This window comes from Podarcis erhardii (assembly GCF_964252035.2).
Source record: "Podarcis erhardii genome assembly, chromosome: 5".
In the NCBI taxonomy this organism is placed as follows: Eukaryota; Metazoa; Chordata; class Lepidosauria; order Squamata; family Lacertidae; genus Podarcis; species Podarcis erhardii.
Window position 1 is genome coordinate 7002055 of NC_138509.1, and position 12643 is coordinate 7014697.

General features: G+C 42.8%; 1 protein-coding gene across 1 annotated transcript in view; it reads left to right on the plus strand.

Annotated features, from left to right (window-relative positions):
• Positions 1-216: 216 nt before the first annotated feature.
• Positions 217-12643, plus strand: part of LOC309341454 (uncharacterized protein) — a 63289-nt gene continuing 50862 nt past the window's right edge. The window contains exon 1 of the mRNA XM_081860932.1: positions 217-402. The gene's annotated coding sequence lies outside the window, so the exon portion shown is untranslated. The remainder of the gene's footprint in view (positions 403-12643) is intronic.

Here is a 12643-nt window from a genome sequence, read left to right on the forward strand (position 1 = left end):
CTCCCTGCAAAGTATCGGTGTGTTTCAGTTTCCACTCAACTGAGAGATAGAAGTCAGTGATCTCTGACTTGCCTCCCAAGCCTCTATCGCGCTGCTTTCCTTTGTGCTCTGTTTCCCTCCCTCCTCTCCCCACCTGGCTTAGGAGTCTCTCTTTCCTCACTAGACTCTGTACACTGAAGCAGACCAATCAGCTTGTGGCTTCCTTGACTTCCTGTCTTTCCCAGCTCAGGAAGGTGTGCTCATTTGTACTCACCTGAACAAGTTAGACACAGACAAAAATACCTCCAGCCTCGGGGAAACCAGGAGAAAAAACTTTAACCTGGCCCCAGGAGCAGCAGCGAGGATCCACACCAGATCTACGGGAAAATATCCTTTTAAAGTTCAAGATGTGACACCAGTCAGGTAAGGCAATTTGATCTTGTCTCTAAGTTACGATACAAGGAGGGAAAGTCTGCTCTGTTGCAACATTCCTGGGAGAAGAATAGGAGAGAAAGAGGGAGAGAGGCTCCCATGGGCCTTGTACAGGAATTCCAGCTGAGCTGTGTCACATTTAAATCAAGACACTAATGGGGTCTGACAGGCAATTTCGGGAGAAGAAAAGGACCCACCATTTTAAAATGTAGAGTGAAGTCCATTACTTTTTTTTTAATCATGCTATCGAGTGACTAATAACTCTGGACTTGGGTTTGATCTTTGTTGTTGTGGATATATCCTGTAAAGGTCTTATGGGAGTGCTGAATTTGTTTCTTAGCGTTCCTCTCTGCCAGGGGCAACAGGTGGGTCCTCGTCTCATCTACCTTGAAGAAAACTGGTGGTCGGGAATAAGTCTCAACCTTTGTCTTTCCGTGTAGTAGCTACACTGCTTAAGCACAGCCTCCTGTTAGTAAAGATTTGTACAAGAAAGGAGTCGGATCTAATGATAAACAAGTTTCGTGGGACTAATGCAGTGTCTGAAAAGTTTGTGTCTGGTAGTTGCTAAGTAGATCCCTTGTCAGCCTCTTGTCCGTAGACAGGACCTGAAGTTGAGGCCTGCCTGATCCCCAGATCAAAGTGGATTTCTTCCCACTGGGCAGCAGCTTCTGGCCCCAACTGAAGGGGCTGCTGAGGACAACAGCCTCAGGTCAAATGGACTGCCTGAACTCTGGACTTCTTCCCTTGTTTCATTTGTGAACGTCTTATGACTTTTATGGTATGCAAAGGTGATTGCTGCAGTAACAAAGAGGCAAGGGGTTCGTCCCACCCCATATACTCACAACCACCGCGGGATGAACATAAAATGCAGTTTAGGGTTTCTAGAGTATTCTGGTTCCAAAGAATGGATCCCAAAGCCACCATGGAAGAGAGAGATCCGTGTGCTTGACCTTTGTTGGCTGTTGAAGTATAGAGATACAAGCATTTGATAGGTGACATCTGAAGGGGCCATGGGAAAGAATAGCTTCGGGGGAAACCCAGGATGTTCGGCAGTTGAATTGCACCCGGATGTTGGAGGGCCATTCCAGAAATTTAGCTTGATCCAGCAAGAGAGAATTGAGTGTGCAGGCATTGCGCATCTGTATTTCGAAGTTCATCCAGCTTCTCTTAAATTGAAAAATGCATCTGGCGATGTAGGCAGATATGTTTTTCTCCGATCTATGTCCAGTAGCTGTAACCAACGCACACAACTAGTGATTACTTGCAGCCAATGTATATTATTTTTAGCACTAAATATGCACTTTTCATTCACTTCTCCTGTAGAATTCATGCTATCTTGGCTGATGAGTGATACACGGCATCAATTTGTGCCTGTCATTTTGTGAATTTTAGAAAACATTATATATATATATATATATATATATATATATATATATAGTTCCACCTGAACTGGATACACACACAATAGTGAGTTGCTTGACATTAATAGTGAGTTGCTTGACAGTATTGTGCATGTGTAGGTCCTACATGTGATCTGTTAGAGGGAGACCCAATCTAGTCACCTTCAGTGAACATCTCTCCTAGTAAAAAGAAAAGACATGGCAAATTTAAGTCCAGTTGTCTACCACAGCATAAATAGTCCTCTATCCATCATACGTAGATGGGATATGATGCTTTGGGACTCAGTTGACTGGACATAATTTACTGGACGGCCCTTTGTCAAAACTAAATGGGTAACCCAGTTATAGATAGCATGGTTCCTCCTTCAGTAACGAGTAAGAACGATGGCCTTGGTGGGAACTAAAAACACTGAGATAACCAAAAAGTTGCAGATGTTTGCCCCAGTTGTTTCTCAAATTATGTAAGGCGTTATTCAATTTAAAATGTTTTATTTTTGTTACCATGCATTACTGATCCAATTTTGTCATGTCATCTTACATGGCAAAATGTGTTAATTGATTGATGTGTATTTAGCAAATTACGTCATTCTCTGTAACATGTTGTAGCACCTCCTCTGTTTAAGCATCACAGTGTCCTGCATTTCTCCTTTCCTACATGGTGTCATTAGCTGCTGGGGGCAGAATAGTACCCAATGTTCTGAGAGGGGAGAGGGGATACCTGGATACAGGTCTATGTTTAAAGGAAACGCGGACTGCCCCTGAAATACGTAGTTCCAGCCTGAGTAAATTTACTTATATTTGCCACAGGCCTTGGCGATAAATCATACCATTTCTTTCATTCCTGTGTCCCCCATAATAAAATGCATTTCTGCTCGTATTCAGGTTCAGTTCATAGCTGTGCTTTGTTCCATATTTACTGCAATGGAAAATAATTTCTCTCCATCAGGTCTAATACAAATGTCCTAATACGATATTCTGCGTTCCCCCATCTTGGCTCTATATCAGTGACTGTAGCTAGTTGCAGAACATGTGGCATCAGGTTATCCCATGTCGGTCTTCTTCAACTTTGGGTTCCCAGAGATTGGAATGCAACTCCCACAATGCCCAGCCAGTTGCTTGGCAGGGGGTTGGACTCGATGGCCCTTGTGGTCTCTTCCAACTCTATGATTCTATGATTCTATGAACAAGAGTTGTAGTCCAACAACATGTGGAGACCCAGAGTTGAATTACACTGTCCTAGATCATCCTCCCCCAACTTGGGACCCATCAGATATTTTGAACTCCTACTCCGCATCAGCCCCACCCAGCTTGGTTGTGGTTGGAGAGAGGGAGCCAAGCGTAGGGTTGCCATTTTTGTTCAGTGCAGATCTGCACAGTCTGTAACTGGCCAGACTGAATGCGGTTCGTTAGCAGTGTGCTGTGGCTTGCTGGCTATTTGACATTGACCTTTTTAAACACAGTACTGTCCCGGGAGATTTCTGAACTCATCGATTCCTAATGCCTTGCAGTGGGCTTGGTGCGTCACAAGTTGCACAAGCCAGGTTTTTAGCATAGCATCTACTTTGGTCCTCAGAGCTGCTTTTCAGGCATTTAAGGTCTGAAACTTGACCTGCACCAAGAGTATAGAACTACTTCTATACTAATTACTTCATACTGCAGCTGGGATATTGTATGATTGAGTGGTCCTCAATATCAACCCTTCATTTTACCCCAACCTCCCTAGCATATCAGGGAAAAGGCTAGACTGCAGTTCTTTTCCATCACATGAAATTTCCAAAATATTTTCTCTCTCTTTCTGTCTCTTGTTACACAGGCCTTGTGAGAGCTACTACAGCATTGTTGTTGTTGTTAAATTTGTTGTTAAATTTGTATACCGTTCTTCATTCGAAGATCTCAGGGCAGTTCACAGCATAAAAATACAAGATAAAAACACAAAATACATGTTGTGTCAAAAATCAAAATGCACCTTCTGGTCTAAGAAGGTTGGCGACCCATGCTCCTCTCCAGTGATGTTTTGCAACTTGCAAATTCTCTTTTGTATTCCAAGAAGGTTTCTCTAAATAAACAGGCTTCTTAATGCTCCTATCACTTTTGGTTGGCTTCACAACCAATTCTGCAGTCTTTCCAATCACAAGACACATTTCTAATTCACGTGCTGCTAGGGTAAAAGATCTGAAGCTACGGCCAATCCATTTGTCTCATTCACACATTACTGCTGGCTATTTTAAGTGTTCATGTACTAGGTGTAAGCCTAAACTGCAATGTTTGGAGTAGTAACTCTTTAGTCGGTGGCTCTTGTCCTCCAAACTGAATGAGCCAAACTTACCAGACACTCATACACAAGACATGAATCCCTTTGCTCCAAAAAGGATGCCTGTCTTGGGTTGAAGATATTGCTAGGAATAATTTGATGTATATAAGCAAGAACACAGTTAATATAAAGTCTTTCTTAAACTGCAAAAGAAGTGTATTTTTAACTTTGCAACAAAATTGAATATTGTTGCATTTCACTGAAAATTGTGTTACCCATGGGTTGCCCCTGATTTCTTGGCTAGTCTACTTAATCAGAGAGCTGAAGTCCTCAGTGATTTCAGTCCTCTGCACTCTTAATTTGAGAGTACCGGTAAGTCCTATTGAAGTTGGAGACTCTTCTTTCCAAGTAGAAAAACTATACTTCACTTTGCTTCCATTCACTACTTAGGAAAATTAGAGCAAGGAATGAATCCTGGTAGATATTTATCTTTGCAGAGAAATACTGCTTCATTTTCTTTTTTTTAATCCTTTAGGAGCCCATGAATGCATGGACAGGATAGGAATGAAACAGGGTGTCTCCAGATTGTCACTATTTTGCGGGAGGGAGTTAAACACATACTGTAAGTTTGGGTCAGCACATCTGACTCAAGGGCTTTGTCATCCAAGTACAACAGCCACTTTAAAAAAAGAACCTGACTTTTCAAAGTTTGGAAAGTGATCAGGAAATGCATTGGAAAGTGTAGGATAGAAGAAGAAGAGTTGGATTTGCTATCCCGCCTTTCACTCCTCTTCAGGAGTCTCAAAGTGGCTAACATTCTCCTTTCCCTTCCTCCCCCACAACAAACACTCTGTGAAGTGAGTGGGGCTGAGAGACTTCAAAGAAATGTGACTGGCCCAAGGTCACCCAGCAGCTGCATGTGGAGGAGCGGGGACGCGAACCCGGTTCCCCAGATTACGAGACTACCGCTCTTAACCACTACACCACACTGGCTCCACACTGGATAAAGGAATGATTAATAGGAAGACATATAAACACCTTGCAAGCAAATTACGATTAATACAGGATGAATGCTCATAGTTTGTATAACCTCCTCACAAACAAATTGGAATGAGTGCTCAATAAATAGATTGTTAGGGGAACTCATGGTTGCTAATGAATAGCCCTTACGTCATTGCCCAAAGGTGAAGGCAGACTGGTAGAGCAGTGGGTATAGCTGAGAAGCGCCCTCACTGGGTTCAGTGAAAATGTAATGTTCTCTCCTCTGGCGCATGGTTTGAAGAACTCCGATGTGCAGCTTTCGGTTTGTCTCCATGGCAAAAAGCTGGAGATGGATGTTTCTCATTATTTGCTAGTGTTTTCCGTGACAACAGAGCCAACCTCCAATACTTGAAAGTTTAAAAATTAAATATAATTACCATTCAAAACACAACCCAGCCGGATGGACTGGTTATAAATAATAAATTATTGTTGTTATTGTTATTGTTTTGTTATTATAATTCTATTGTAACCCAAGTCCAAAATGTTCGGTTCAGCAAGTATGACCCCCAAAGGCTCTTGTTCAATGCTTGCCTGAGTGGATTGTCATCATAGCCTCAGCCTTTATTCTATCTTGCCATTCTACTTAAGGCTGCCATCTGCTTGGGAAAAACTAACCTGACCTAAATTTTACGTGCTCATTTATGTAAATATCTGTCTTTGAGAAACTATCACTCAGTCTGTAATTTGCCATTATTAAGGAAGGCGCTGGAGTGGGTGGTGGTTTGTTAACTCTTGAGTTAACTTTGAATCTGGCTTCCATCATGGCTTTGAGACAGAAACTGCCTAGGCAGATGATTTACACTGGGGAATGGATGGGAGGAATGTTCTCCTTGACTTCTCAATGGTTTTCAGTACCATTGTGTTCTCCTTCCAGAATATCTCTCTGGGATGAGGCTTGAGAGCCAGTGTGGTGTAATGGTTAAGAGTGGTGGACTCATAATCTGGGGAACCGGGTTTGCGGCTCCGCTCCTCCCATGCAGCTGCTGGGTGACCTTGGGCTAGTCACACTTCTCTGAAGTCTCTCAGCGCCACTCACCTCACAGAGTGTTGTTCGGGAGGAAGGGAAAGGAGAATGATAGCCACTTTGAGACTCCTTCAAGTAGTGATAAAATGGGATATCAAATCCAAACTCTTCTTCTTCTTCTTCTTGAGGGCACCGTGCTGTAGTAGATCTAATTCAGTGTGGATGATGGTTCTCAAGGACCTCTCTTTCCTTTCTTGGCTACTGGCCTTTGGAGTGCCTCAAGGCTCAATTGACCCTCCAAACATTTCAACACCTACATGAAACCAGGGGGCAAAGTCACCAGGAAGTATGACCTGAGATATCATAAATATGCAGATAACTATCTACCTCTCTTTTTCACCATGGTGGAAATCTTAATCTAGGCAAGATGTGTGTACTGTAGACCAGGAAATCTGTCGATCTGGATGTGGTTGCCGGCCAGTAAAGATCCAAGGATGGGGTTTGGGAGACCTCTGTATTATCTCTGGGGTGTCAGGTGGTATCAAAGGCCAGGAGCACTTTTATCAACCCTAGTTGTTTTGCTAGCTGCAGCCTTATTTTGAGAAGGCAAATCTTACCTCAGTGATTCAACCAAGGATATATTACTGCATTGGGTTAAGCATGGGACTCCCTTTTTAAATGATTTGGGAACGTCAGTTGGTGCAGAATGTGGTCACTATAATGCTTGTAGAAACTAGACATCTGGATTATATTTCACCCAGTCTGTGCGTGGCTGCCTGTTTGATTCTGGCCCAGTTTAAGGTCATGGTTTTATGCTTTAAACAATTTGGGACTGGGTTATCTGAATGATCACTTGCGCCCATATGAACCTCCTGTTATTTTAAGGTTGGCTAACTATGTTATAATGCTAATGATTGTATTAAACAATTGGTATATTATTTTTATATGATGGTGTAGTGAACCACCTTGTGAGAGAAGATTCCTGGAAAAGCGAGTTTAAAAAATAAAAATGGAACAAATGAATGGAGTTGTAAGTAGGCCATTTCTCAGTAAAAAAGGTGATGCTTAAAATAGTTAATAAAGGGGTGATTCCAACCAGCAAAGCCAGTTTAAAACTAGTCTAACAACCTGGGGTAAGTACATGGAATAAGGGTGTAGTCATACATGCACCCAAATGTTCTTTAGACAGACAGATTAATCTCTTCCAATTCAACTATGTAAGGTCACGTTATACAATGTCATAGCGCATAGACCTTGAGGACAGTTCTGGAGGACTCATTTCTGTGGCTGGCACTCACAAGGTTGTAGAGGTGCATATTCAGATGTATAAAATATTGTGGCAAAATGAAGAAGTCATGTGTTTTCTGGACATGGTCTCCTCCTCCACTTGTCAGTGGCATTGCAAAATCATAATTCATAAGTTAACACCTTCTTGCGGTTGCACTGGTGGTCCTGTAGAAGAGAATTACATTATAAATATAGAACCACCTTCTCTAATTTTCCAGTGGGAAAGCTAAGGGTTTCTACCAGCTAGAGTTGAAAGGGGTTTGCTGTCAGAATTCTCACTTGCAGATTCCAGTGTGAAATATCAACTGGATTTTCTCTGAATATTTCCTTAATATTTGTTGTTGTTTAGTCGTTTAGTCGTGTCCGACTCTTCGTGACCCCATGGACCAGAGCACACCAGGCACTCCTGTCTTCCACTGCCTCCCGCAGTTTGGTCAAACTCATGCTGGTGGTTTCGAGAACACTATCCAGCCATCTGGTCCTCTGTCGTCCCCTTCTCCTTGTGCCCTCCATCTTTCCCAACATCAGGGTCTTTTCCAGGGAGTCTTCTCTTCTCATGAGGTGGCCAAAGTATTGGAGCCTCAGCTTCAGGATCTGTCCTTCCAGTGAGCACTCAGGGCTGATTTCCTTAAGAATGGATACGTTTGATCTTCTTGCAGTCCACGAGACTCTCAAGAGTCTCCTCCAGCACCATAATTCAAAAGCATCAATTCTTCAGCGATCAGCCTTCTTTATGGTCCAGCTCTCACTTCCATACATCACATTCTTTATGGTCCAGCTCTCACTTCCATACATCACTACTGGGAAAACCATAGCTTTAACTTAATATTAGATACCTGCATTTGCAACTGACATTATATTTGTTTCATTTTATGGAAGAATGCTTCCACCTCTCCATAAAGCCTCCCCAGATTCCTCACGAACCACAGTTCCAAGGGTACCCTTTCTAGGCAACAGCCTCTCTACTTTATTTCTTGACTCCAAGCCTTTTATACACCTGCCTCTCTCTGTGTCTCTTGAATCTTCCTTTCTGGGTGCCTTTAAGAGATTCTGCCCTCCCAGGATGCCTACCTCGCTTGAGAAGGTAGATCCTGCAGCTGGCAGGTGTGCCATTTGCTGAGAGTTCCACCCACCCTTTCCTCCTCTGCTCTGCTACTCCTCTCTATGGAAGATACACCAGTTTGGCTGTCAGGATATGTGTGTGAAGAGAGAGATGTGTGCAACCAATGTATCGAAAGCCCAGTGTGGGCAGTGGGAGAGTGCATCTTCAGGGGTGAAGTCAAGCCGTTGGAGAGTTACAGCGCCTGCTATGGCTGTAGAGTCCGATATGGGAGAGCAGGCATAGGCAAACTCGGCCCTCCAGATGTTTTGGGACCACAACTCCCATCATCCCTGACCACTGGTCCTGTTAGCTAGGGATGATGGGAGTTGTAGTCCAAAAACATCTGGGGGGCCGGGTTTGCCTATGCCTGTGAGAGAGACAAGTTCTGTTGCTGCTGGGGCAGATGAAGGTGTTCGGTTGTCCTGCTACAGGGGCACCATGGTATTCTCTCTGCGCTCCTTCCACAGTCCTGGCTCTGGGCCTTTGCCTCCCTTCCCCTCAAGGGACTTGAAATTGTCCATAGTTGCCACAGGATGGTAGAGTAAATATGAACCGTGGGTGCATAATTTTGTTGTGGCAAAGAATACTTAAGTTTTTGAATATCTTATGTCATGGAACATTAAAGCTGCATCTAATAATGAAATGAGAATACAGTGGTACCTCGCAAGACGAATGCCTCGTAAGACGAAAAACTCGCAAAACGAAAGAGTTTTTCGTTTTTTGAGTTGCTTCGCAAGACGGATTTCCCTATGGGCTTGCTTCGCAAGACGGAAACGTCTTGCAAGTTTGTTTCCTTTGTCTTGCAAGTTTGTTTCCTTTTTCTTAAAACCGTGCATTCACTTCGAGGAGCAACTCATAGCACGCGGTGTGGTAGCCTTTCTTTGAGGTTTTTGAAGACTTTGGTGATTTTTGAAGCTTTTCCAAAGTCCGTGCTTCGCAAGACGAAAAAATCGCAAGACGAAAAAACTCGCGGAACGAATTAATTTCATCTTGCAAGGCACCACTGTAAAACATATCCATGGACCTGCAATCCTGAAGGCCTCCTGCTAATGTGTGACATTTTAATGTATTTTTAATCTTTGTTGGAAGCTGCCCAGAGTGGCTGGGGAGACCCAGCCAGATGGGTGGGGTACAAATAATAAATCATTGTTATTGTTATTGTTATTGTTATTGTTATTGTTATTGTTATTGTTATTGTTATTGTTATTGTAGACTCACTCTGGAGTAATTATCTTTTTGATAATTTGAATTTTTAAAAGGCAAATAAATAAAAAAGTAACCTGATGCAAATGAATAAAATCTAGCCAATAAGCAAAACGGTAAGCAGATGGTAACTATATACCCAAACATCTGAATGATATTTCAGCTTGAATGGGATAAGCATCTCATTGATCATTACTTAAAAGTCCATCCCAAGTCATTCTGCTGAATACTGTTTTGGGACAACTTAATAGCTGAATAAAGTTTCAGTAGTTTGAAGGGAGAGACGCCCTCAAAATACTTCAGGGAACCTCTGGAGAGCAGGGAAGTAACAAATGAGGGGAGAGGCCAAAAACACACTCCTATTTTTGACTAGCAAATACAATTTCATACGTTATGCAAAATAAGGTGAAAATATGCAAGTATCTGTATAATTGATACAAGATGCAAACTCCATCTTTTCTTAGCACAGAACCTGAGTAATCTTGGTGCATTTTTGTTTTATTTATTATTTTCCTTTTTACTTAACAAAATATAAATAACACTTACTAGGACAAAATACCTCTGAGCACTTTATAGCCATGCAGGACACACACAGTTCTGCTGTGTGCTCAGATGGACGCATGAATTTTAAAATGTTAATGTTAAGTTGTGGGTGAACATATCAGACGACACAGCAATTCTTCAAACAGCTCTTGTTTATTCACAGGCCAGGACAGAACTGAATTGAAGGGTTCAGTCAGCCTGCTTATAGAGAGCTCCAGTACCATGTAACTGTAACAATTTTCTAAAACTATCCAATCACTGAACGTCACTTTCGATCCCTTATTTGCATAACTATCTACAGTATCCCCCTGATGGCCCAGGGTGAGAACTTCAGTACATAACACCCCTCCCCACCAAGATAAGGCATTAGTTACAATCGTAATGGTTTCCTTATATACAGCACTACACGTAATGGTTCAATCAGGCACAAAAGCATATCGGTTACATTTCACATACTTCCATTAGACCAGCAGTGTTACATGTCCAACAACATAGTCCTTTAAATAAGTTGGGCATTTGGAAACACTGCCAGACCGCTGGGGACCGGTAGCCAAGTCTGGGGGGCCGCCCAATTCTTGCTGAGGCTGTGGCGCGACCCTAACTGGCGTTGAAACCAAGTCCCCTGGATCCGCTGCTGTGGGTGGAACATCCGCAAGTGGAGTTGGCGGAATGTCAGGCACGGCAGTGGTCTGAGTCTGTGGGAAGTCTCTCACAAGCATTGTTTATAAAGTTTTACATCTTGCATTGGAGGGCCAGATGATTCTAAGCTGGAAACTTCTTGAGTTAGCAATAGTCAGTAGTTGTGTCTGGAAAGACACATGCTCTTAAAATCATGCGCCTAAGTTTTGTGGCTAAGTGAGCACAAGTGAAATCGACTTGCTTCAGTGTCTGAATAAACTGTACGCCTACTTTTTTTTCTTTAGACAATCTTAGCCTACCACCAAGAGCTGTCCAACTTGTTTACAAAGGCCAATGAAAATTTATGAGGTCTTGACTTAATCAGCAGGCCTGGTGTAAGAACCTCAGCTATAGAAACACGACACTGATGGTTACTAAAAATGAAACCACTGCATTCACTTGCAGAATTGCAAAGGAATAAGGCAATAATTAAATCTTAGCAATTACACTGCATTTCATTTCATATGAGCACATTCTTGCAACTTTGCATGAACAGCAGATGTCCCTCTCCCCATTAGTGAAGTGGTAAATGAGCTGACCTTTTCATACCTCCCCCAGCCAAATGATAAAATAAAGGGGACTCTTTAACATACTTCTGTTGCATCTCCCCCCTCACACTAGGCTTCATTGCCTGAGCCCACTCTTTCTACTTGCCCTCCATTACATATTGCTGAAGTCTCTTCTCCACTTGTTGCCTGAACCTATTAAGCAACATTAAACATCAATTTGCTTTTCCCACGATTGCAAAAGATTCCCACTGAGCACATACTCTATGTCATGCACGCTCAGCACTAAGAGTAGAGCGATGTTTAGGCTGATAACTTCCCCATATTGCCTGATGAGCTTCAGCTACTTTGCAGAGGCTCTTTCATCTCCAGTCAAGTATCAATGCCCAGTGATAGACATCTCTTTTCAGCCAGGTAGGTGCCCATGATCTCAAGCACATGCACACATACGCAGACATGGTGGGGTGCTTTTTGCAAATGTGGCTAAGAGATGGTTCAAAGCTCAGTGGTTAAAACCAAGACTCTACTGTGAGCACACTGGACAGCCTTTAGAGAACCATTCTTCTTTGACCCCCTGCAATAGTGCAGTTTGTGAGCTGGGATCAGTCCTGCCAAAAATCAGGTGAAGTCAATGCAAAATCACATTTCAATCTGCCTCCAGGATTCAAAATCGCTCCCAGTACCTCAACATCAATGACGTCCCCCATCCCCAGCTCAGAAACCTTCATGCCAAGTTTGGTGGTGATATATACTGCCCCATGCCCACAGGTTTCAGGGCGGTTCACATGATAAAATCAGAATTTAAACCACAAGGTATATAATCAAAATAAAAACAAGAACAACTCAATGACCACCACCACCCCATGTCAAAAAAATGGGTGAAGTCACACAAGAGTGATGTTTCCATCTTGAATCAAAATGGTGGCAGGCTTCCAAATATCAACAAAGATCACCACCCCTACCTTGGGAACCTTCCTGCCAATTCATATCTTGAAAGGCAGTCAAACCTATAGAGAACAAATGTACAAACCAATTTCCAAAATATATTCAATATGTTGCCCGTAAAACTCAAGTAAAAGCATTCCACCAAGCCACCACCAATCAATGGCTTTAAAAGAGGATTAGACAAATTCATGGAGGAGAAAGAGCTACCTTCACAGCTAGAGGCAGCATTGCCTCCAAATACCTGTTGCAACAGGCAGCTGCATGGGCACTGCGAGATCAAGAGCCTGCACTAGATGGGCCATGGTCCTCATC